General features: G+C 37.9%; 1 pseudogene; it reads right to left on the bottom strand.

Moving 5' to 3' along the window:
- Window positions 1–22911, bottom strand: part of LOC101843625 — a 38326-nt pseudogene extending 15415 nt beyond the window's left edge.
- Window positions 22912–23174: the final 263 nt, after the last annotated feature.

The following is a 23174-nucleotide window of genomic DNA, read 5'->3' as shown; positions in this document are numbered from 1 at the left end:
CTTCTTGAATTTCAGCTATGCTTTAGGATCATGTAGCTGTGGTTACTATGTCTCTGCCTTAAGCCATCTACGGATCCTCCCAAGTAGACAGCCACAGCTATCCACATAACTGATCAAGTTTATGACTGAAGTTAGCCCAGATTAGCAGGGCAGAGTCTAAGAGTCGTCAACCAAGATGAGTTTGTGCTGGTCTATAATATCCTAGTATGTTTAAATGAAGAGGAAATAGAAGTTCCTAAATGAATATTATCTACAAAATTATCAGTGATTTTGCAGATTTTGCAGAGTTTTACAATGCTCAAAGTATGTTTAACTCCTCCTGTCCACTGCCAATGGTCATTTTAATCTCTCTCTCTCTCTCTCTCTCTCTCTCTCTCTCTCTCTCTCTCTCTGTCTCTCTCTCACTCCCACTTTCTCTCCTCTCTCCTTAAAGTTTTTGATGGAGCCCTCTCTGATGAACCATTGTAATTGAGTCTGAATTAATCTACACAGAAGTTAACTATGACTTAGGCTCCAGTAGTCAGGCTTATTATAAGTTGACCATTGACATCAATTGCTGCTGGCACCACCTGTATTCTATATTGTTATATAGAAAATTTTTCTGTTTAACTTGATTTATTTCAGAGAACTTGCTTCTCCCAAAGACAAGTTCACATAAAAATATTTTCTACATTTTTGAGAATTCCATGCATGCATACTACATTTACATCATTTCTATTCCTCCTTCTTCAAAATTAAATCTACCCATATCCCCTTCTATCTCAAATACTAAAATAAATAGTGATATAGTTTGTATTATATGATAATATGTATTACGTCTCTTTAGGAACACATACAATTTCTTTCCAACAAAGGTAGAGACCTTTTAGGACATATCAATATTTCATCTTTTATGTGTTTTAGCCATCCATCTAGTATTTTTTACTTAGTTGCCAAGGATAAGAAGAATATTTTCAGTCCTGAATAACCCATTTCATTTCTACAATACAATCTTGTTCAAATAAGTGGAAATGTAAAATAATATATGTGACCCTTAGAAAGAAAGACATACATATTCCTGTAGGAGGAAGTCTGATGCCGCCATTAAACATGTGACTTACTAGAGGCGCATACAGATGAGGTAATAAAAGGGCGGTTTACCACACCGCTAACCACACCCACTTTAGGCAGGACTAAAGACATATACGGCTGGACGTAAAGACGTATACGTACGTAGGCGGAACTACGTCACTAGCCAAGCCCACTTTTGGGCATGGCTAGGGGGCGTTACGGGGGAAGGCATAAAAGACAGCGCACAGGAAGTCTCGCTCTTTTTTTCCTGGAGTTCGGCTTCCGGTCCAGTCGCTAGCTGAGATCTGCTGGGCTTCTCGGGGTTTGGTATCTTGTGAGTAATTTTCTATATAAAATACTTAGCCTTATTTTCAGTAATTGTGTGTCGCGTATCGTTACAGCGTCCGTAAAGCCAACAGTTTGGTGTCGGAGCGGGATTGGAATCGGGACCCAGGCACTTCTCTCGGCCTGACCAGGCACACGTGGACTCTCCTTTCGCTAAGTTCCTCACCACTTCGCTCGGCAAGGCACGATTCCTGCCGCCAGGAACCAGCACCTTCTACCTGCCGGTAAGGTTAGGCGGAATTCCAAGGTTTCTCTCGCGGCCACGTGCTGTTTTACTGGCGGCCAGCTGACTCCGGCCACGTGCTCTTTCGCTGGCAGCCTGTTGATTTTGGCCTGAATTACTCCATTGGTAACAAACGTAACTGCTTTATACAATGTCAACAGCTAACACTATGATGCAGGATGTTAAGAATTTTCTTGTTTTTTGTATGGATGGGATTTTAGAAAGGGTTGAGGACCTACCTGAAAGGTACTTCCTACCCACGATGGTGACTATTAGCTTCATAATCAATATAATTTTGTTAATGAAATGGCTCAAAAATAGGAATAAACTTATACAGGTCATACAGTCATCGCAGGATAGTTTTGAAATCTTAATACAAAGGATTCAGGAAGTGCAAAATTCATTGCAGGAGAGTAAGAAAGGGTTGGTAGATAATATTCAGGATATTAAAAATGATAATGTAGGTCTGACGAACAGATTTAAAGAGACGGAACAAAAAATTGAATTACTATCAGGAAAAATGTGTTCCACAGAGAGAATTGAAAAATTGGAACATAATGTGGAAACATTTAATGACAAACACGGTTCCATGTTTGATGATTTCACTAGCAAATTACAAAGACTGGAACATAAAATTGAAATGCTAGCAGAAAAGAATTGTTCCATGTCTGAGAGCAATGGTAAACTAACTGATAGAATATCATTTGTAGAAGGCAGTTTACATGCTATTGAGGTACTTGCTAAGGATGAGAATATTAGAAATTTGGAATCACATGTAAATGATGAATGTAAAAAAATGAAAGATTCCATGACATCCTTAGAAAATCATTTGTCCCAAGAACTTCAAGAGCTCAGAGAAACAATGATGAATAGACTGCAGGATTTAGAAGACGCTCAATCTGATACTTCAGAATCAGAAATACAGGCAACAGGTCAGGACAGGAGTTTCCCAAAGCTTCTCAAATGTCGGAATGATTTCCCTAAGGTTGCTATGCGTTCCCCTATGGTTTTTCCGGTATCTGTAACAGAAAAACCAGCAACGAAAAAACAATCAAATGGTCCCATTGCTTATCACTGGGAGCCTATACAGATGAAGGATCTAAAAAATATTAAGGAGGCCATTGTCATGTATGGTCTTCATTCTCCCTTTGTCAGAGAGCTCCTAACCTCATGGGCTACTGTAAATAAAGTAACCCCAAAAGACTGGGCCCAATTAGCCTCTGCAGTACTCGAAAATTCTTGCCAAATTCAATGGAGAGCTTTATGGAGGCAAGAAGCAAAAGCAATAGAAATTCAGGAATTACAGAACGGTCATGAAGTCCCCCAAGACAAGATTCTTGGGGAGGGTCCTTACGCTGACACGCAGGTTCAATCTGCATATGATGAGCACATGTTGTCTTTGTGCCGTACAGCTGCTTTAAATGCCTTGGATAAGGTTTGTGAAACAGGAGAGATAATGCAACCCTACACCAAGGTATTACAGGGCCCAAGGGAAAGGTTCACTGAATTTTTAGAGAGATTATCCAGAGCAGTAGAGGTACAGGTAGCGAACCCAGAATCCAGGCGTCTTCTTATAGAATCTTTGGCGTATGAGAACGCGAATCCTCAATGCAGGCAGGTAATTTGGCCATTAAAAATAAGATCAGCGCCATTGGAGGAATGGGTTCTGCATACAGCGAACCTGGAATGTAAAAGTCAGGATACAGGAGCTTGGGTAGGTGAAGCTATTTCTACGGGTTTGAGGAGGCACCAGGATGCCAAATACCCTACCTGTGATGATATAGAGGCATGGGTAGGAAGGCAATCTCAAAGAATTTAAATAGGCGTAAAGATGCAAAATGCTTTAACTGTGGTAGAATAGGACATCTTAGTAGGAACTGTAGACAACGCATTCCTAGAAATAATGCTTTTACCAGGAATGTATCAAACAGAAGGCCTAAGCCTCCTGCTCTATGCAGGAGGTGTGGGAAGGGGCGCCATTGGACTGATGAATGCTTTTCCACAATAGACAGACAAGGTAGATCTTTACAGTAGGGAAACGGGCTTCCGGGGCTCCATGGAGCCCCGAAGAGGAAGATTATCCGGTCATTCCCAGTGACAGTGGAGGACAGCCTCTCCCAGGACAATTAGAAGATCCACTGCCCATTGTAAATAATACGGCACTGGATAATACATTAGCTCCAGAGGATGAATCAATTACATCAGGAGGAGATACAAAACATATATTTTGGCAAACTTCTATACAATATCATAGACCCAAACTTCCGGTTAAGGTAAATAATAGGGTGATTTACGGATTACTGGACACCGGAAGTGACGTCACTATCCTTAATCAGCAGTCCTGGCCACAAAACTGGGCTTTAAAAGAGGTTAATGTTCAATTCTTAGTGATCGGAACCCTATCTGAAGTTAAACAGAGCGTTAGATGGATTGACTTTATTGGGCCAGAAGGACAGAGAGGAAGGTAAAGCCATATGTTGCAGATATTGCTATAAACCTCTGGGGTCGTGATCTACTCCAGCAATGGAATACGCAGATTAAAATTCCTCCTGTATCAGCTAGGAATTATAGACAACCTCTTAGTGGTAGTAAGAATATAGTAAGACAGTACAGAAAACAGATGCCAAATGTACAGGCTGTGCAGAAGCAAGATACTAGTGCCAAACCTACAGAGCAACCAAAAGCTCTACCATTAAAATGGCTGACAGATGAACCCGTCTGGGTGGGTCAATGGCCTATGACATCTGAGAAGTTAGAGGCTTTGGAGAAGTTAGTTCAGGAACAGCTAGATGCTGGACACATTGAGGAATCAACTAGTGCGTGGAATTCGCCTGTTTTTGTTGTCAAGAAGAAGTCTGGTAAGTGGAGAATGGTTACTGATCTTAGAGCCATCAACAAGGTAATTCAGCCTATGAGGTCTCTACAACCTGGGATGCCGTTACCTTCTCTAATTCCTAAGGATTGGCCAATTATAGTTATAGACTTAAAAGATTGTTTCTTCACCATACCGTTACAAGAAAACGACAGAGAAAAGTTTGCCTTCACAGTACCTACCTATAATAATTCCCGTCCGGTACAGAGATTCCAGTGGAAGGTACTACCTCAAGGTATGTTAAACAGTCCAACTTTGTGTCAATATTTTGAGAATAAACCTCTAGAAATAATTCATAAAAATTTCCACATTCGTTAATATATCATTATATGGATGACATATTATTGTCTGATTCAAATAAGGATACTTTGGAAAAGATGTTTGAGGCAGTAAAGGAAATTTTGCCTCGCTGGGGATTACAAATTGCCCCAGAAAAAATACAAAGAGGAGATTCTATTAACTATTTAGGTTATAAAATAGATGCTCAGAAAATTAGACCACAGAAAGTACAGATCAGAAGAGATCATTACCGGACTCTTAATGATCTTCAAAAACTATTAGGAGAAATCTCTCAATTACAGACGATTATTGGTGTAGAAGGGCATGATTTAAAACACCTGAAAATGGCTTTAAAAGGAGATAAAGACCTAAACAGCCCACGAGTACTATCAGCTGAGGCTGAAAAAGAATTAGAATGGGTAGAAAAGAGAATATTAGAAGCACATGTGGACCGTGTGGATCCAAATCTGGACTGTATTCTGGTTATTTTACCATCTAGAGAATACCCCTCAGGAATATTAATGCAGAGGGACGACATCATTCTAGAATGGGTATTTCTGCCACATAAACAAAATAAAAAATTGAAAACATATATAGAAAAGATATCTGATTTGATATTAAAAGGTAAATTAAGGCTTCGTCAACTGACTGGGAAAGACCCAGCTGAAATTATTGTACCGTTAACGAATGAGGAAATTTCCTCCTTATGGAAGGATAATGAGTATTGGCAAATAGCTTGCAGTGACTTTTTGGGAAGTATTAGTAATAACTATCCCAAAACAGAGAGAATCAAATTCATAAAGAAAACAATTTGGATTCTTCCACGTATCGTGAGGCAAACACCTATTTCTGGAGTTCTTACCTTCTACACGGATGCAAACAAATCAGGTAAGGCAGGGTATAAATCAGGAAATATAAGTAAAGTAGTTCAAAGCCCTTACAACTCCGTACAAAAGGCAGAGTTATATGCCATTCTGATGGTACTTAAAGACTTTACAGAGCCTCTCACTATAGTCACGGATTCTCAGTATGCAGAAAGAGTTGTCCTGCACATTGAGACTGCAGAATTTGTTCCTGATGATACAGAATTAACCTCATTGTTTTTACAATTGCAGGAAATCATCAGAAACAGGACTCATCCTATATATATAACACACATCAGATCCCATACAGGTCTGCCAGGTCCTCTGGCACAAGGCAATGATGAAATTGATCGTTTATTAGTAGGTAATGTGTTGGAAGCTTCAGAATTTCATAAGAAACACCATGTTAACAGCAAAGGTTTAAAGAAGGATTTTTCTATCACCTGGCAACAAGCCAAAGAAATAGTAAGAAATTGTCCCAGTTGCTCATTGTACACTCAAACTCCATTACCAGCAGGTTGTAATCCTAAAGGTGTTCACAGAAATGAACTTTTGCAAATGGATGTATTTCACTTCCCAGAATTTGGCAGTTTGAAATATGTACACCATACTATAGACACGTTCTCAGGCTTCCAATGGGCTACTGCCCTCAGCTCTGAAAAAGCTGACTCTGTTATTACACACCTCTTAGAGGTAATGGCTGTTATGGGTATACCTAAAACAATAAAAACTGACAATGGTCCAGCATATGTCTCCAGTAAATTGGAACAATTCTTCAAATATTATAATATAAAACATGTAACTGGCATACCTTACAATCCCACAGGACAAGCAATAATTGAAAGGTCTAACCGAACCTTAAAAGAGATGCTTCATAAACAGCCAGGGAAAACAAAGACACCTAGACACAGGTTACACAATGCTTTACTAACGTTGAATTTTCTTAATGCTGATGAAAAAGGACAAACTGCAGCAGAAAGACACTGGACTACAGAGAAGACTTCTGAACTGAACCAACCGGTGTATTTTAAGGATGTTATGACCTCAGTCTGGAAACCAGGATATGTGTTACGTTGGGGAAGGGGTTATGCTTTTGTTTCCACAGGAGAAGAAAAGGTTTGGGTTCCATTAAAATTAATTAAAATTCGATCAGAACAGAAAACATCTCAGGAGGAGGAAGATAACAGCCCATCTACAAATTCATAGTCCACAATGGGTAAAGTGACCTCCTAAAAGGAAAGAGAAGTGCTTTGTTTTTGTCCTCACAGGTAAACTCAGCAAAGTTTGGTTAGATTCACAAAAGGAAATAAAATCCTAGACATAATATTTCAGATGGCTAGGTTTTGATCCATAAAACCAAACCTATGATGACATATTGATCAAAATATAAAGCAATGATTGTTCTCTAAAAAGAGCAACCAAAAAACCCTCCAGGGCAAGGTCAGTTTTCCAATTTTGGAGTGATTGGCAATTGAGTTTCATTAGACCCATAAATATTACAGGCTACTGGCAATGTTGTTGGTTATTATGTAGAACTTAACAGTAAGGTCACATTTTGGAATATGCCATTTGATTGAGTGATAAAACAAAAGAAGGAGATAACAGACTTACTTGCAAATGTCAACCTTACTTATTATCTTCCATAGTGTTGGAAGGGGAGGGACTGTACAATTTACCTAAGAATAAAAACGATCATTAACCTTTACCAGCTGTCAACATTGCTAACTACAATATTGACTGGCATGACAAGACATGCCCACCAGTATTATGATAAAGCAAGCATCCTCAAAGTAAACATGACTTTCTGATGGCATATGCATCCCATTTCACAAGATGAAACTCAAAACACAAACCATTGTCCTACCAAGAATCAATGATTAGAGAGGTCATACGACCTAGAGTAGAAACTATTCCTATTATTCTTATATAGTATCAAAATATTATTGATACGAAACTCCAGTAACTATCATTATAACTATAGATTTGTGAATCTTTCAGCCATTATCATAGAAGTTTCTTCTTATTACTCCTCCTTCCCTTCCTCCTCCTCCTCTTCCTCTTCCTCCTTTTGATAAATGATGATTAATACAGAGACTCACAAAAGGCCCAGGTACATATAATAAGATAGAGCTTATGATTCAGACCAAGGGGGACATGCATATTACACTATTTTCTCAAGTCTCAAGTGTAAAGGAAGCCTTTTCCTTGAGAGAAGCCTTCCCGCCAGCCTGGTTCTAGAGCCGCATCAGTCCCAAATAAACACACAGGAGGCTATATTAATTATGAAGCTGTTGGCCTTGCTTATTTCTTACTGGCTAGCTCTGAGTAAAGTAATTACCCCATAATTGTTAATCTAAGTATTTCTCTTACCAGAGAATAGTTCTGGGCTTCCTACCCCATGGCGTTACATCTTGACTCCCTGTGTATTTCTCCTTCCCAGAGTCCTCCTGGACTCCTAATCCCACCTATCTAGATTCCTATTGGCCCAACAGTGCTTTATTGACATAAGCACAGGAATTCCCACATCACTCAAGGATCATTTCAGAAAGGGAGTAGAAAGAAGTTAAGCATCACAGGTGCTTAATAAAAGTAAACAATGTCTTTGGGAAACAACAGGGTACTTGCACACATGAACACACCTAAGAAGCAGCATCTGCCAGACCTGTGCAAGTTCGACCATGCCACATTCCAACAAGAAGTCAGGAAGTGTTGGAAAGATCACCCATGGCCAAAAGGCCATAGATAATTGATAGATGTTCATAGAAAGAAGGAGAAGAAGAAGAAGAAGAAGAAGAAGAAGAAGAGAGAGAGAGAGAGAGAGAGAGAGAGAGAGAGAGAGAGAGAGAGAGAGAGAGAGAGAGAGTTTACTTAAAGTCTTAAAGTGGGCCATGTTTTAAAACCACATATTCAATAATCCATGTGTAGCTGAAATTGTATTTGTTGGTTGTATTTAAAATAATTTAAAGTGAAGGTGCAAAGTTTGGTGGTGAGGAAACAGGGATTATATCTGTGAAGTGTTTAGGGCAGAGTATGAATATGTTCAAAGCACATTGTACATTTCTCAATGAATTAATGAAAAGGAACAGGAGAGTATGTTTCAAGGGTCAGAAGAATGAAAGGGAAGGGGAGAAATGTAATTATATTTTAATTTCAGAATAAAAACTATGATTTAAAAAAACACTGGCTAATCACAAGCTAAGGAAGCATAAAATGTCAATGTAAAATAACACTAACAGCCATGAAACATTTCTTGTTCATCAGGCTTTTTAGAGCAATAAAGCTGCTATTTTTTAACCTCAAGATACATGTGCCAGTATTTCCTCCTAGTGTTTGTCTTTTTGTGCTGGTCATTGTTGTGATTCACCCTATTTACCACTGACTAAGCCTATTAATTCCTTTGCTCCCCTGAGAACTAGCAAAATTCTTCTTGTACTTTAAGAGCCAATCCTTAACAGAAGACTTTCAGGTCATTTCCACCTTGATTTCTTGCATTGTCTTCTATGATAGGATCTTACCTCCAGGTTCTGGAAGGCTATCAAGTATAACGTAATTGCTTATATCATCGCTTTGGGAGTTATTGGTATTTTTTTTGGTTTTATGAGACAGGGTTTCTCTGTTTTGGAGGCTGTCGGTCCACCCTGGCCTCGAACACACAGAGATCCGCCTGCCTCTGCCTCCAAAGTGCTGGGATTAAAGGCGTGCGCCACCAACGCCCGGCGGGAGTTATTGGTATTCTGACCAATAATTCATAACAAAATTTCTCGTTCACTATTCCTTTTGCTGACAATTATCTTCACTACCAAGGATGTCTTGTTAGTTCTTATGGATTTTATTGATTTTCTATTTCTGTGTGGAATGTTTTAAGTATTTTTACTTGGGATTTCAATACATTCATAATTTTTGGTAGAAGTGTTACTTTCAAAATATCAATTGCTTCAATTCATGATGAGGAGAGGTCTTCCCAGTATCTAATGTTTTCAAGTTCTTTTTTAATGATAAATTTTTTTTTGCTCTAGATGCCTTTCACTTCCTTTGTAAGATTTACATTTAAAAGTTTTATTTTCTTTGATGTTGTTTCAAATGAGAATATGTTCATAGGTATGTGAAAAACTGAATTATTGAGTTTTTATATATATACATTTTATTTAAATTAGAAACAATCTTGTTTTACAGATAAATCCCAGTTGCCTCCCATCCTCCCATACCCCTGAATGGCACCCCAACCCACTTAACAGGGAGGGGGAGGCCTTCCATGAGAGATCATTAAAATCTGTCAAGTCATTTAGGGCAAAGCCTAGGACATGCCCTGTGTAACTAGGTTAAGAGAGTATCCCTCCATGGGAAATGGGCTCCTGAAATCCGTTTGTCCTGGCTCTACTACCAGCAGCCCCATAGGCTTCCCAGTGCTCCTAACTGACACCCAGATTCAGGGGGCCTGGTTTGGTCCTATGTTGGTTGCCCAGCTGTCAGACTGGGGTCCATGAGTTCCTATTTGCTCAGGTCAGCTGTGTGGTCTTGTTCCTTGTGTTCATCACTCCCTACTTCTGTGAAACTGGATTCCAGGATTTTGGCTCAGTGCTTGATTGTGGATCTCTGCTTCTGCTTCCATCAGCTACTGGATGAAGGCTCTCGGGTGGCATTTAATATAGTCATTATTCTCAATATAGGGGACAGACATTTAAGGTAGCCTCTCCACTATTGCTTAGGACCCTAGTTAGGGTCATTAATTTGGATATCTGTACAATTCCCTAGTGCCAGATTTCTCTTTAAACTTATAGTACTCTCTCTATTGTTGTTTCTCTTTTCTTGCTCTCCCTCTATTCATCTCCCCACTCAATCTTCCAGATCCCTCATGTTCTCCACCCCTTCCTCTTTTCCTTTCCTCTTTCTCCTACCTCCCTGCCCCATCCTCTATACTCCCCATTTGTTCAGGGGCTCTTATACCTTTTTCCTTCACTGAGGGACCATGAATGTCTCCCTTATGGTCCTCCTTGTTTCCTAGCTTCTCTGGAGGTATGGGTATTAGGCTGGTAATCCTTTTCACTATGTCTAGAATTCTCTTCACGATGTCTAGAATATGAGTGAGTATGTACCATTTTTGTCTTTCTGTGACTGAGTTACCTCACTTAGGATGGTTTCTTCTAGTGCCATCCATTTGCCTGCAAATTTCAAGATTCCATTGTTTTTTTCTGCTGAGTAGTACTCCATTGTATAAATGTACCACATTTTCTCTATCCATTCTTAGGTTGAGGAGCATCTAGGTTGCTTCCAGGTTGCTTATATTACTAACAATGATGTTATGAACATAGCTGAACAGATATCCTTGTTCTGTGAATGTGCGTCCTTTGAGTATATGACTAAGACTGGACTTGCTGTATCTTGAGGTAGACTGGTTCCTATTTTCCAGAGAAACTGTCATACTGCTTTCCAAAGTGGGCTTATAAGTTGGCACTCCCACCAGCAGTGAAGGAATGTTCCCCTTTTTCCACATCCTCTCCAGCATAAACTGTCACTGATGTTTTTCATTTTTGCCATTGTGGCCATTGTAAGATGGTATCTCAGAGTTGTTTTTATTTGCATTTCCCTGATGCCAAAAGAATTTGAGTACTTTCTTAAGTGTCTTGTAGCCATTTTAGACTCCTATATTGAGAATTCTCTGTTTAGTTCTGTACCCCACTTTTTAGTTGAATTATTTTCTGTTTTGTGACTAGATTCTTGAGTTCTTTATATATTTTGAAAATCAGCCCTCTGTCAGATGTGACGCTGGTAAAGATCTTTTCACATTCTATGGGCTAACATTTTGTCTTGTTGACACTATCCTTTGACTTACAGAAGTTTCTTAGTTTCAGGTGGTTCCACTTATTAATTATTTGTCAATCTCAGAGTTTGTACTACTGGTGTTCAGGAAGCAGTCTCCTGTATCAATTAGTTCAAGGTTACATCACACTTTCTCTTCTTACACTGTGGCTGGATTTGTGTTGAGGTCTTTGAACAATTTGGACTTAAGTTTTGTACATGGTGATAGGAATGGATCTATTTGCAATCTTCTACATGTCTGAAACCAGCACCTCCTTAGTGCAGTAGGCAGTGTATCAGTCTCATATTGAGATTTTTAGTGCTTCTTTTTCCACCAAATTTCCTTCCCAATAATAAGTCTGATAAATTTACCATTGAAATCAAATGTATAATTTCACGCAAGGTCCAGGAGTTCACAAAAGCCTCTAAAGTAAATTTCATGAAGGCATAGATGAGGTCTGGCATACATTAAGGGGATGTTGATATTTGTTGAATGAGTAAATGTAAAGCAAATAAATAAAAGGACCCAAAGACTCTTGTGGGGGTTCAGGATGAAGATCAGGGAAGCAAAGAAGCCTGCCACTAACTCTTCCCTCCAGCTCAGGCTGAAAGTGTTGATTAATGCACCAGCTCTTCACCAAGTCTCAAACTACTGCCTCTCCTCAGTGTGACTGTAGAACAAAATTCTCTCTGAGACCTTGCTTCTGTCTTATATACTTCCTTAATGATAGCTGTAACTCTTCCTTAAAGGTGTGAGCTGTAACGCTCTTCTAGACTGATTCACTATTGTGTACATCTGGGTGGCATTGGACTCACAGAAATCCATCTATCTCTTAATCTGGAGTCCTAGGATTAAGGTGTGTTCCACCATCTCCTAGTTTCTTGCTGTAGGGATTAAAGCTGTATGCCTGGATTCTATGTTGCTGACTTTGCTTTCTGAATCCTCTAAGTTTTAATAAATCATAAATAATATATATCTGCAGGGAAAAACTAGGCCATCTATTGTTTATCTTATTTTTGCAAATCTTATCTGAAAATAGATAATTTTCTGTGAAAATAAATACCTCTTCGTAAAATTTTTCAATTCATTTCTTTCCATACATTTTACTTTTCATTTCTATATACTTAGAGATATATCCATTATCTAAGGTACTTTCTTTTACCTAAATTAAATGTCTACTATTGTTCTGACAACCATACTTTTAAAATAATACAAATAATTTCTGTGTTGTTAGTTTAAATTATATTTGTTTAAGGAGTTTATTTATTGGAAATTATCCTCAGTGTGTTAGAATTTTAAAAAAAGCATGAGACATTAGCTAGTGCCACTCTTTTCATGGTATTATAGCTCTTCACAAAATCTTAGACATTATTTTAGCCAGGCAGTGATGGTGCCTGCCTTTACTCCCAGCAGTTGGGAGGCAGAGGCAAGAAGATCTCTATGAGACCAGCTTGGTCTACAGAGTGAATTCCAGGAAAGGCTTCAAAGTTACATAGAAAACCTCTGTCTCAACAAATAAACAAACTTTAGACATTATTTTAACAAAATTATCTGTATCATTATTGACCAGAGTTTCATAAACACTATAAAATAGGCTCTCAAAACATACATAAATATTTTGACTCTGATTTTTGGTTTTAAAAGAGATAAAACCTAAAATCTGAAAGGTTGGCTGAAAGTGAAATTCACACTATCATAATATACTGTCTCCTACTTCTAGCTGTATCCTAAAATTCCTCCATTCCTGGAACTGAAATAAACTTTTCTTTCTCCCTTAAGAAAAGCTTATCAAAATATCTAAATATAAACCTGTTTGACAACACTTTAAAACTTTGTAATACATGCTTAAAATGCAAATTTATACACTGTTTTCACCCATGCATTACTTTACTGGATCACAGCTAAAAACAAACAAAGTCTAATTGGATTGCTCCTTTCTTAGCCACTGCCTTGACTTTGTTGGGTCTTACTATGGTAGGAACATGACATATATTGGTTGCGGCCTTCTGTGTATTATTTTTCCAGAAGAAAAAATGACTAATTCCTCATATTTAAACTGGTTTCATGCTAGCATGTATCAGATATCTATTAATATTTAAAAGTTGCTGTGTAATTAATTGTAAAGTTACCTATGTGTATTTGAATGTCTGTGCATAAACACATAAACTGATTGTTTTGACCAGTTCAAATGGAAAAATATCTGTGATGCATAAACAAATTTCTCTACTTTGTTAAATTGTGACAATAGTGAGTAAATGATATATGCAGTAGTTGAAAAATAAAATCATGAACCACATGCACGTAGAAAGATCCATAAAGAGGAGCTCATCATGAGGTAAAAGTCATGTTCTTGATATATGTATAATTTAAAGACAGGGATTGTTTTTTCTGAGTGTTGACATTTCAAGTATAGCACCCTATTTATGGCTTCGTCTTAATGTTATCATGTCTTTTAGTTCTGAATACAGTGAACTTAACTAAGACCTCCATTGTTTTTCTCATTTCATGGTAAAACCTTATGTTTTGATCATGTCCTTAGGTTACTATGTATCTTATTTAATATTACTGACTCCATTATGATGTTTTTTTGTGTGTATATAGTTCTAGTAGATTAACATACTGTGATGGAACATTGAAAATAAATGTTTATTTATTATAGTTACCTAGGATTATGACTGAAGATTATGATCAAACTAACATCTCTTTGCATAGCTAAGCTCAAAGTAAGCAATAAAAGTCATCACAATTGTCAAAAGTTCATCACTAAATGTTTACATTTATAGTGTAATTATAAGTGTAAGTTCTTAAATTTTTGCTTAATGCTGTGTTTATTGTTTCAATCCATTTAATTTGTATGTCTAATTTTCTAGTTATCAACTTCAACTTAGTAGCCAAAGAAAATAATCTTCTTCAAGAAAAATAATTCTGTGCTGTGATTCCTTAAACAAGACTACTCAAAATTAGAATATTTTAGTTTAAACATACTTAGAATATATTTGTGTAAATACCTTAGATAATAATAAAATATTTAATGGAAATTATCAAGATTAGAAAGTTACATGTTTTGGAATAATTTTGGAATGTTGATTCATTTTTTATGCAGTGAAGTCACTAAAGCATCACATGAGACTACACATCCAATTCAAATATCTTCTCATGTCACTTTGTTATAACTCCCATCCATAATTGCCTCCCACAATTCTCTACAGACTACACTGACTAGTTTATATCAGCATTTATCTCTTTCCTAACAGGTGACATTAAGATGTACATGTCAGGAATATGGGGATAGGGAAACATTAATATATATTATTTTCACCTGACATCTTTTACTTAATTTGTTATTCTTAAACTTAACTCATTCCATTGTCAAGGGAAAATTAAACAGACATTTTAAAAACAGTGCACTATATATCAAAGATGTGTAACCACCAGAGCTCATTTTTTCCATATTGCTGAATGCAAATGCAGAGAATTTGAATTTGCATTAATGATTGATATTAATCTAAAGTTTTATTTTAGTGATATTCTCTATGAATTTGTAATCAAAATAATACAACATTGCTAAAACGCTTGAAAATTGTGATCTTCATTTTATTTTTCTGGAAGAATTGAATAAAATTGCTCTATTAATTTTTTTAATTTAAATTAGAAGCAAGCTTGCTTTACATGATAATCCCACCACCCTCTCCCCCCCCTTCACCCCCAAACCCTAACCAATCCTCAATCAACTCTCCAGGGAGGGTTAGGACCTTCATGGGGGATCTCCAAAGTCTGTTGTATCATCCAAGGCAGGGCCTTGGCGCTCTCCCATTCCTTCAATGTGGAATGGCCTTCCAAAGTCCATTTGGATGACAGAGATAAAGACTGATCTAGTACCTAAGGCTCCAAAGATTGTCAAGGCCTCCTCACTGACTCACATGTTCAGGGTGTCTGGATCAGTCCCATGCTAGCCTCTCAGCCATAAGTCTGGGGTCCATGAGCTCCCCCTTGTTCAGGTCAGCTGTTTCTGTGGGTTTCAAATGCTATGTCTTGACCATTTTGCTCATCACTTCTCCCTCTCTGTAACTGGTTTCCAGGAGTTCAGTTCAGTGTTTAGCTGTGGGTGATGGGGAAGTCAACTAGAGTCAAACTTATGCCCGCAATCTTGGAAAAACTGCAGTTTAAACAGCCATGGTTTGTAGCCTATATAAGACACATGAACAGAAAAACATAAAGATTTTCAGTAAAGTCAGATTCAGGTGAAGAAAAACCTCTAAAGTTTTACTGTGTGTTTAAAAATATATGTAGGATTGAGAGAGAAAAAGAAACGGCATAGTGGTAAATAAATAGAGAAGCCGACTGTGGTGGCGCACACTGGTAGGATTTGCTTCAGAGGCAGAAGCAGGGGAATTTCCAGAGAAACCCTGTCTCAGAGAAAAATTAATGAAAGTAAAAGAAATAGAGTAATGTAAGCCACCTAAAGATGGAAAATACACAGAAAGTCTGGATACTGTATGCTATTGTGTTTTTCAGTTGTTCATTGGCTAAGGAAGGAACAACTGCTAAAATATACTTGATTATGAATGCTGCTGAATTAATCCAACTTATATATTTCAAAATGTTTTGACTTCTAACTTTAAATATAAGGACCGGTTACTTCAGAAAGGAGTTTTTATTTATGTTTCTACAGAAAATGAAAAACTGTGGATTCCTTCCAGGCTTCTGTGGTTTGATGAAACAAGACCCCCAGAAGCAGTGACCCAAGTGATTCAACATGTAAAACAGCTAAGATGATGCAGCCTTACAGACACTGAAAATAAGGACTTATACAGGTTTCTGAGTTTCGTCATGATCCCCATGGTATAAACAGCACCCCCATTTAGCACAAAGCAGTTTGGAATGAGCAACATCCAAATTCCCAATCTGTTTATTAATCTTTGTTTTCATTTGAATGGAGTTGCTTATAATTGGTTAATGATCACATCCAATCTCTTTTTGGAGGTAAAAGGGGAATTATGGTATGGAAATGAATACTTTGTATTGGTATGCTTTTTCATTTTATTGATACAAATTCAAGGCCAATTTTGTGGTTTGTATATTTCTTCTCTTGATTAATTATTGTGCTTATATTGATATTTTAAAACATAATACATAATTGAATATAGACTATAGATAGTTACTTATAATAACCAGAACTTATAGTTAGGTTAGTTAGGTTTTCTAGATATACAGAGATATATTTGAGATAGATAGATAGTCTTAAAACCTTTCAAAAACCTTCAGAAAATGGCATTTAAAATGGTTTAGGGTTTTTCTTAACAATGAGAAATGTTTGCTCCTGGCATCCCAAATTACGTCTGAGAGGAAGATGGGCATTGAAGAAACTTGTTATGGAGTTTGCTTTCAACATGGCAATATTAGCCATTTGGGCAAGAAACTGCTCTCGCCTGGACTGCTTGACTGTTGTTGTATAATCTGGACATGCAGGATCCACAGGAAAGTGACTGCTAAACTCAAACAATCCTTCAGGGTTCCTGCTTCATGGAAGAGCCTATGAGACTTTCTGCAGGACACAGAAATGTTAATGACAGACTGCCAATGCAAATGGACAGTTTGAGACTTCCTGCTTTGCTGAGAAGTCTTCCAGATACACTGTGGCCTATGGGCTGAAGATGGAAGCCCCAACATTACAGAGGAACTTCGGGTGACTGTCCAGGAAGTGAGATGTCTCTGTCAATCCCCGTGTTTATATATTATCCTTCTGTGGTCTTTGATAGAGTTGAAGACAGATAGTTATAATCATTATAATCATAGCTTTCCTTAGTTATGATAAAAGATGTGCTACATTTAAGACTTTAAACTCACAAAGATAAGATAGATGATACTTTCTTTAAATCTTACTAAATGTTAATGAAAAAATATGGTAACTATGTTCTTACTTGATAACTGTTCTGTTATATATAATTTGACTATGTTAAAGTTAAAATATTTCTTTTTATTTAGACAGAGAAGAGGAGATGATGGGGAAGTCCTGTGTATATGCCAATAAAGCACTGTTGGTCAATAGGGAATCAATTTAGGTGGGACTACGAGTTGAGGAGGACTCTGGGAAGTAGAAACACAGGGAGTCATGATATAGCTGCCATAGAGGTAAGAAGTCCGGACACTGTCTCTGGTAAGAGAAATATTTAGATTAACAATTATGAGGTAAATACTTAAGTCAGAGATAGCCAGTAAAAAAAATATACAAATGGCCAACAGCTTCATAATTAATACAGTGTCTTGTGTGTTATTTGGGGACTGCAACTGTGGCAGAGACCAAGCATCTGGCGGAGGAAAAACCAAAGCAGCTGGCAGAGGAAAAGGCTTTCCCCTACATATGGGTGTCTGAGTCTGCTTCTGCTTCCATCAGCCACTGCATGAAGTCTCTAGGATAGTGTACAAGGTAGTTGTCAGTCTCATTATGGAGGAAGGGCATTTAAGGTAGCCTCTCCACCATTGCTTAGATTACCAGTTGGTGTCATCCTTGCAGATCTCTGGAAATCTCAGTATCATATCTCTCCTCAAACCTATAATAACTCCCTCTATTATGGCATCTCTAATACTGCTCTCCTCTATTCTTCCCCCTGCTCAAACTTCCTGCTCCCCTATGTCCTCCTCTCCCTTTCTTTTCTCCTCCTCACTTTTCCCCATCTCCCTGCCCCCCCTATGCTGCCAGTCCACTCAAGATATCCTGTCCCATTCCCCATCTCTGTGGTACCACGCATATCTCTTTTAGGGTCCTCCCTGTTTCCCAGACTCTCTGGCAGTGGGATTGTAGGCTGGAACTCCCCTGCTTCATGTCTAAAATCCATATATGAGTGAGTACATACCATGCTTGTCTTTTTGTGACTGTGTTGCCTCACTCAGAAATGTTTCTTCTAGTGCCATCCATTTGTATGCATATTTTAAGATTCCATTGTTTTTTTTTCTCTGAGTAGTACTCTATTATGTAAATGTGTCTCAGTGATTAAGAGCACTGGCTCCTCTTCCACAGGTCCTGAGTTCAATTCCCAGCAACCACATGGTGGCTCACAACCATCTGTAATGAAATATAGTGCCCTATTTAGGGCTGCAGACATAAAATTGCTCTTTGTTAAGGATTAATGTCATTACTGCAAAAATTTTGAAGCTGAAATGTTACTTAAAGAAAATTTTAACCCCAAAAATATAATGGGCTGGGCGTTGGTGGCGCACGCCTTTAATCCCAGCACTTGGGAGGCAGAGGCAGGTGGATCTCTGTGAGTTCGAGGCCAGCCTGGTCTACAAGAGCTAGTTCCAGGACAGCCTCCAAAGCCACAGAGAAACCTTGTCTCAAAAAACCTATATATATATATATATATAATGGACTTTTGAGGCAATTCTGCTAGCAACAGTGCTTACCAAGGTTACTGGTGCTATCAATTTTTCCCCCAAGGTTCATAAAGTAGAATGAATGAATTGTCTCCTACAGCTTGTCCTGTCCTCTCCAAAAATAATAAAAGTTAATAAGCAAATCACCAAATAAAATTTGAAAGTATTATGGCTAAGACAATAGTAAACAGATAGATGTTATGGGGATAATCACCAATATAAGATTAGAATTAAGACCTTTCACATAAGATGGAATATGTACAGGGCACTGGTACTAAGCACAAAATCCTGTGCTTAGATGATAGGATCTAGTGATGATACTACTACTATTCTGCTATATGGACACATAATTGAAAATGATTCATTGAAATAATCAAAGATTGGTGCATCTCTTAAATCTAATCAGATAGTATTCTTCGTAAAGTTGAAGACAATTAATGTATAGATCCAAAACTCGTCAATGTGCAGAGGCTGTGGAGTGTTCTACCCTAAATTGAACATCACACACACACACACACACACACACACACACACCTCAGGTGTCATTGAGGAGGAAGAGGGAGAAAAATTGTAAGAAGTAGTAGATGACTGCAAGGAAATGTATATTTTTAGATGCTTTGGGAGATGTACATAAGACCTCATGGATTATGACAGCATCCACAAGATCTGTGTTAGGTTGAACAGGCTACATTGCAGCATGGAAATTGTCACCAAGAACTCCTGGTACTAAATGACAAGTGACTAGCATTTGATAGCTGCTTATAGGAGAAATCATTCCCTTTAAGGGAAAGACTCTCAGTAGGTTATCACTTACTAGCCTGTTTATTTTCTAATGAGAAACAGAAAGGGATGGGTTGATAATCACAACACATAATTAGAGGGAAAAATCTGGTTTTTATAATAGGTAAAAATAAACTAACCCCAAGTGATTTATCCTTAAATTCATAGAACATTATATTTCTCACTTCTTATCTAAGAAGTTCCGACTTGCAGGAGATGTTTATTAGCATAGCAGTCCACAACTGACCTCAATATGGGGAATAAGGGACTGCAGAATGGTCCACCCTAAAGGAATCACATATACTACCTCTCCTACCCCAAACTCCAAGACCCTACAGGGAGAGGGAACAGAAAGTTTGTTAGACCCTGTCATGATGGATGACTATAAGAAAGCATTATCTTTTGAACACAGTAGGGAAAATAAACATGTGAGTTCAATGGTTTTGTAGCACTCTGAATAAAACCTATGCAAGCCCTAGTCAAACCAAATCCCAAGAGACTGAAGGAATTGAACACAAAATGCCATCATTACATATGGAGGTCTAGTCAATTGTGATCTGCTGGGAGGGGGAGAGTTTTCTCTAACAGAGTTTCTTATGTTCAGTCTATCATATTTCAGCATCTTTTATACCACTTATGGGGGGAAAGTTGGGGCAAGATTAGTTTGTTTTGCTTCAAAAAAGAAATAACCATTTCTCAAAGTCCTACATTATTGTGAGGAACCATATCTGTCTTTCTAGCCTAATACTCATACTTAGATATATTGGAAAAATCCTAGAAGAATAGTTAAAACTTACACAGATTTCCATGCCTCTGAGTTTTTGGAAGGATTTCTTTCCATGAAACACAACATTTAGCCTGTAGCAATTAATCAGAAATCTATGTAAACAGTTTTTCACTTGCACAAAAGCTCAATCTTTAAACCATTGCCACAGTTGTACCAGCTTTCTTCTGCCATTTTTCTTCCAAGACACCTGTCTCTGACTAGAAGTCAGGCTATATAGGTATCCTGCCATCTTAGTAACCTGGGGTATTCAAAATTATTTTTAATTCTGAGATCATCTAGCTTTTGAGCTTTACATTAAAAAAACACATTTTCTTCCTTCTGTAAGAGTGCTTACCTCTTAAGAGTAAGTGATAAATAACCTTTGAGATATATTTTAATGTCCTTAATTGTAGTTTGCAGATGGCATACATTTGTCATTTGAACTTTGGAAGAACATTTGGAGATTTAAGTGTCTCTTCAGGGCACCAAAAAAGAACTGACATTTAGTAAAGGAAGCCAACATCATGAAGTCATTTCCAAAGATAATTTTGGTTTGTCTTTGTATGGAACCTGAAAAATAATCAAGTCTATACATGTTATCCCTCAGGTAGATTTAATATCTCTGTTTGTGAAAAGAATTTATGTTGAACTTTCTTTAATTGAATGATGTATTAAAGTCATTTCATATATACATACGTATGTATATACAAAGAGAAATAAACACCACATACATGCATTTGACAAGGTATCTCATACAAGTAAGGCTAACCTTAAACTCTTGGTGTAGCTGAGGATGACATAGAAGTCCCAGTACAACTCCATAAACCCCAAATTATGGGATTACAACTACATTTCTACAAAGCTTGTTGTCTTAAGAAGGAAAATGATAACTATTTTAATCTCTCATCTGTCTGGTAGTAGAAGTCAGGTATCCTTATTTCTTTCACCTTGAATAAAATAAAAGTTGGTACTGGGGACTGGCATATTGTTGAGATAGACCTGATCATATAATGTGTTTATTTGGAGAAATTCAGACTTTGGTAATTTGGGTTTGGGAAACAGTAGAATGCTTTAACCACTACGCAATGGTCCATACTAATGGAATACAGTGGTGCTAATAGTTATTTGAACTGTCAGGGGCTCACCCAAAAGGTTTCAGAGGAGAAGAATTTTAATATGTTGCCTGGAGATTGCCCTTGCTCCAAGATTCTGCCTGAGTATAAAGTTAAGAGTTTTGGATTAATTCTATTGCCAGAAGAAATCTCAAAATAGCCTAGTACAGACTGCCATGTGAATATTAATGGTAACTCTAATGAAGATTTCTAATGAACAGGTCCAAGCTGATTAGGGTAAGTTACAAAGGTAAAATATGTGGAGAAAAACAGAACCAGAAAGCAGGGTGGAGCTAAATCCTGTGTTCAAAGGAGGTAATTGGATTAAGAAATGGAATAAAGGGAGTGGTGGCCTTAGGGTAAACTGCTACCCAGCTAAATTTCCAGCTTTTAAAAGAAATTAAAGGGAAGCTGAGAGCCAGGTGTGATGGGGCATGTAGTCAATCACAGTACTGAAAGGCAGAGGCTGGTGGATCTCTTAGTCTGAGGTCAGCCTGTTCTATAGAGCAAGTATCAGGACAGCCAATCTTAGGCAGTGAAGACAGAAAATTGCTGAAGATATAATTGAATGAGGTGGCCATGTTCCAGGAAGGAGCAGAATTTGGCAGCTTTGGCCATGTGTTTCTGGGTTTAGAGTTAAGGATAGAAGAAAGGAGCTATCACCGGGCGTTGGTTGCACATGCCTTTAATCCCAGCCCTTGGAAGGCAGAGGCAGGCGAATCTCTGTGAGTTCGAGGCTACCCTGGTCTACAGAGCGAGTTCCAGGACAGCTTCCAAAACAACACAGATAAACCCTGTCTCGAAGAAGAAGAAGAAGAAGAAGAAGAAGAAGAAGAAGAAGAAGAAGAAGAAGAAGCAGAAAGGAGCTATACACTATACAATAAAATTGCAGATTCCAGGCATATAATAGGAGCTTCCCTAAATGGAGGCCTAGTAGAGAGGCCATTGTATGAAGCTGTGAAGTTGAAGATACTGCCAGGGATAGCTGCTAATGGGGAGTGGAACCAGTGAAAGAGATAGACATGTGTTTCAGTCAACAAAGCTGAACTGAGTTGGTGATATAAAGAGTATTTTGATATCAGACATGAATATTCAGAATTTGTGGTTTTCTCATCAGATTTTTGGTTTGCTTTGGTCCAGTATTTCCTCACTCTTACCATTCAGGAAAATGCAAACCTAACAAGTGGTAGCCAGTACTCTGGCTCTGTACACAGGTGCAAAGGTCCCTTTAAGAGTCAAGCCCTGCCCACTTCTGCTCTCTTTTCGGCAGTTTCCCTGAGGAGGCACCTCTGCCTCTCTGTCTCTATTTCTCCCTTTTCTCTTTCTTGCTACCTTACCTTCCCCCAATAAACTTTCCACATAAGATTTGTCTACAGGTCTTTGTCTATTTCTCCCCCACCTTTTTTCCCTCGCCCACCCTCTGATTGGCCAAAGGTGCCACTTGTGCCATATTCCTAACACTCACTATGCTCCCTTTCCTGAATTTTGGAATGCCTTTATATATTGGAAGTATGTGATCTGCTCTTTTATTTTGATTCTTACAGGGGGATTACAATTAAGAGATTTGCCATGCATCTCAGAAGATACTTTGATTTTTAAACACATTTGTAATTTATAGATTATGGGAACATCTGAATTTGGACTGAATGCATTCCTGGTTAGCCTTTGGAGGACAGGGACTGGAATGTGATGGTTTCACAGAAAATGTCCCTA

The sequence above is a fragment of the Mesocricetus auratus genome, unplaced genomic scaffold (genome assembly GCF_017639785.1).
Source record: "Mesocricetus auratus isolate SY011 unplaced genomic scaffold, BCM_Maur_2.0 Super-Scaffold_100008, whole genome shotgun sequence".
In the NCBI taxonomy this organism is placed as follows: Eukaryota; Metazoa; Chordata; class Mammalia; order Rodentia; family Cricetidae; genus Mesocricetus; species Mesocricetus auratus.
The sequence above is the reverse complement of the archived record's forward strand: the minus strand, read 5'-3'. Positions and strand labels throughout refer to the sequence as shown.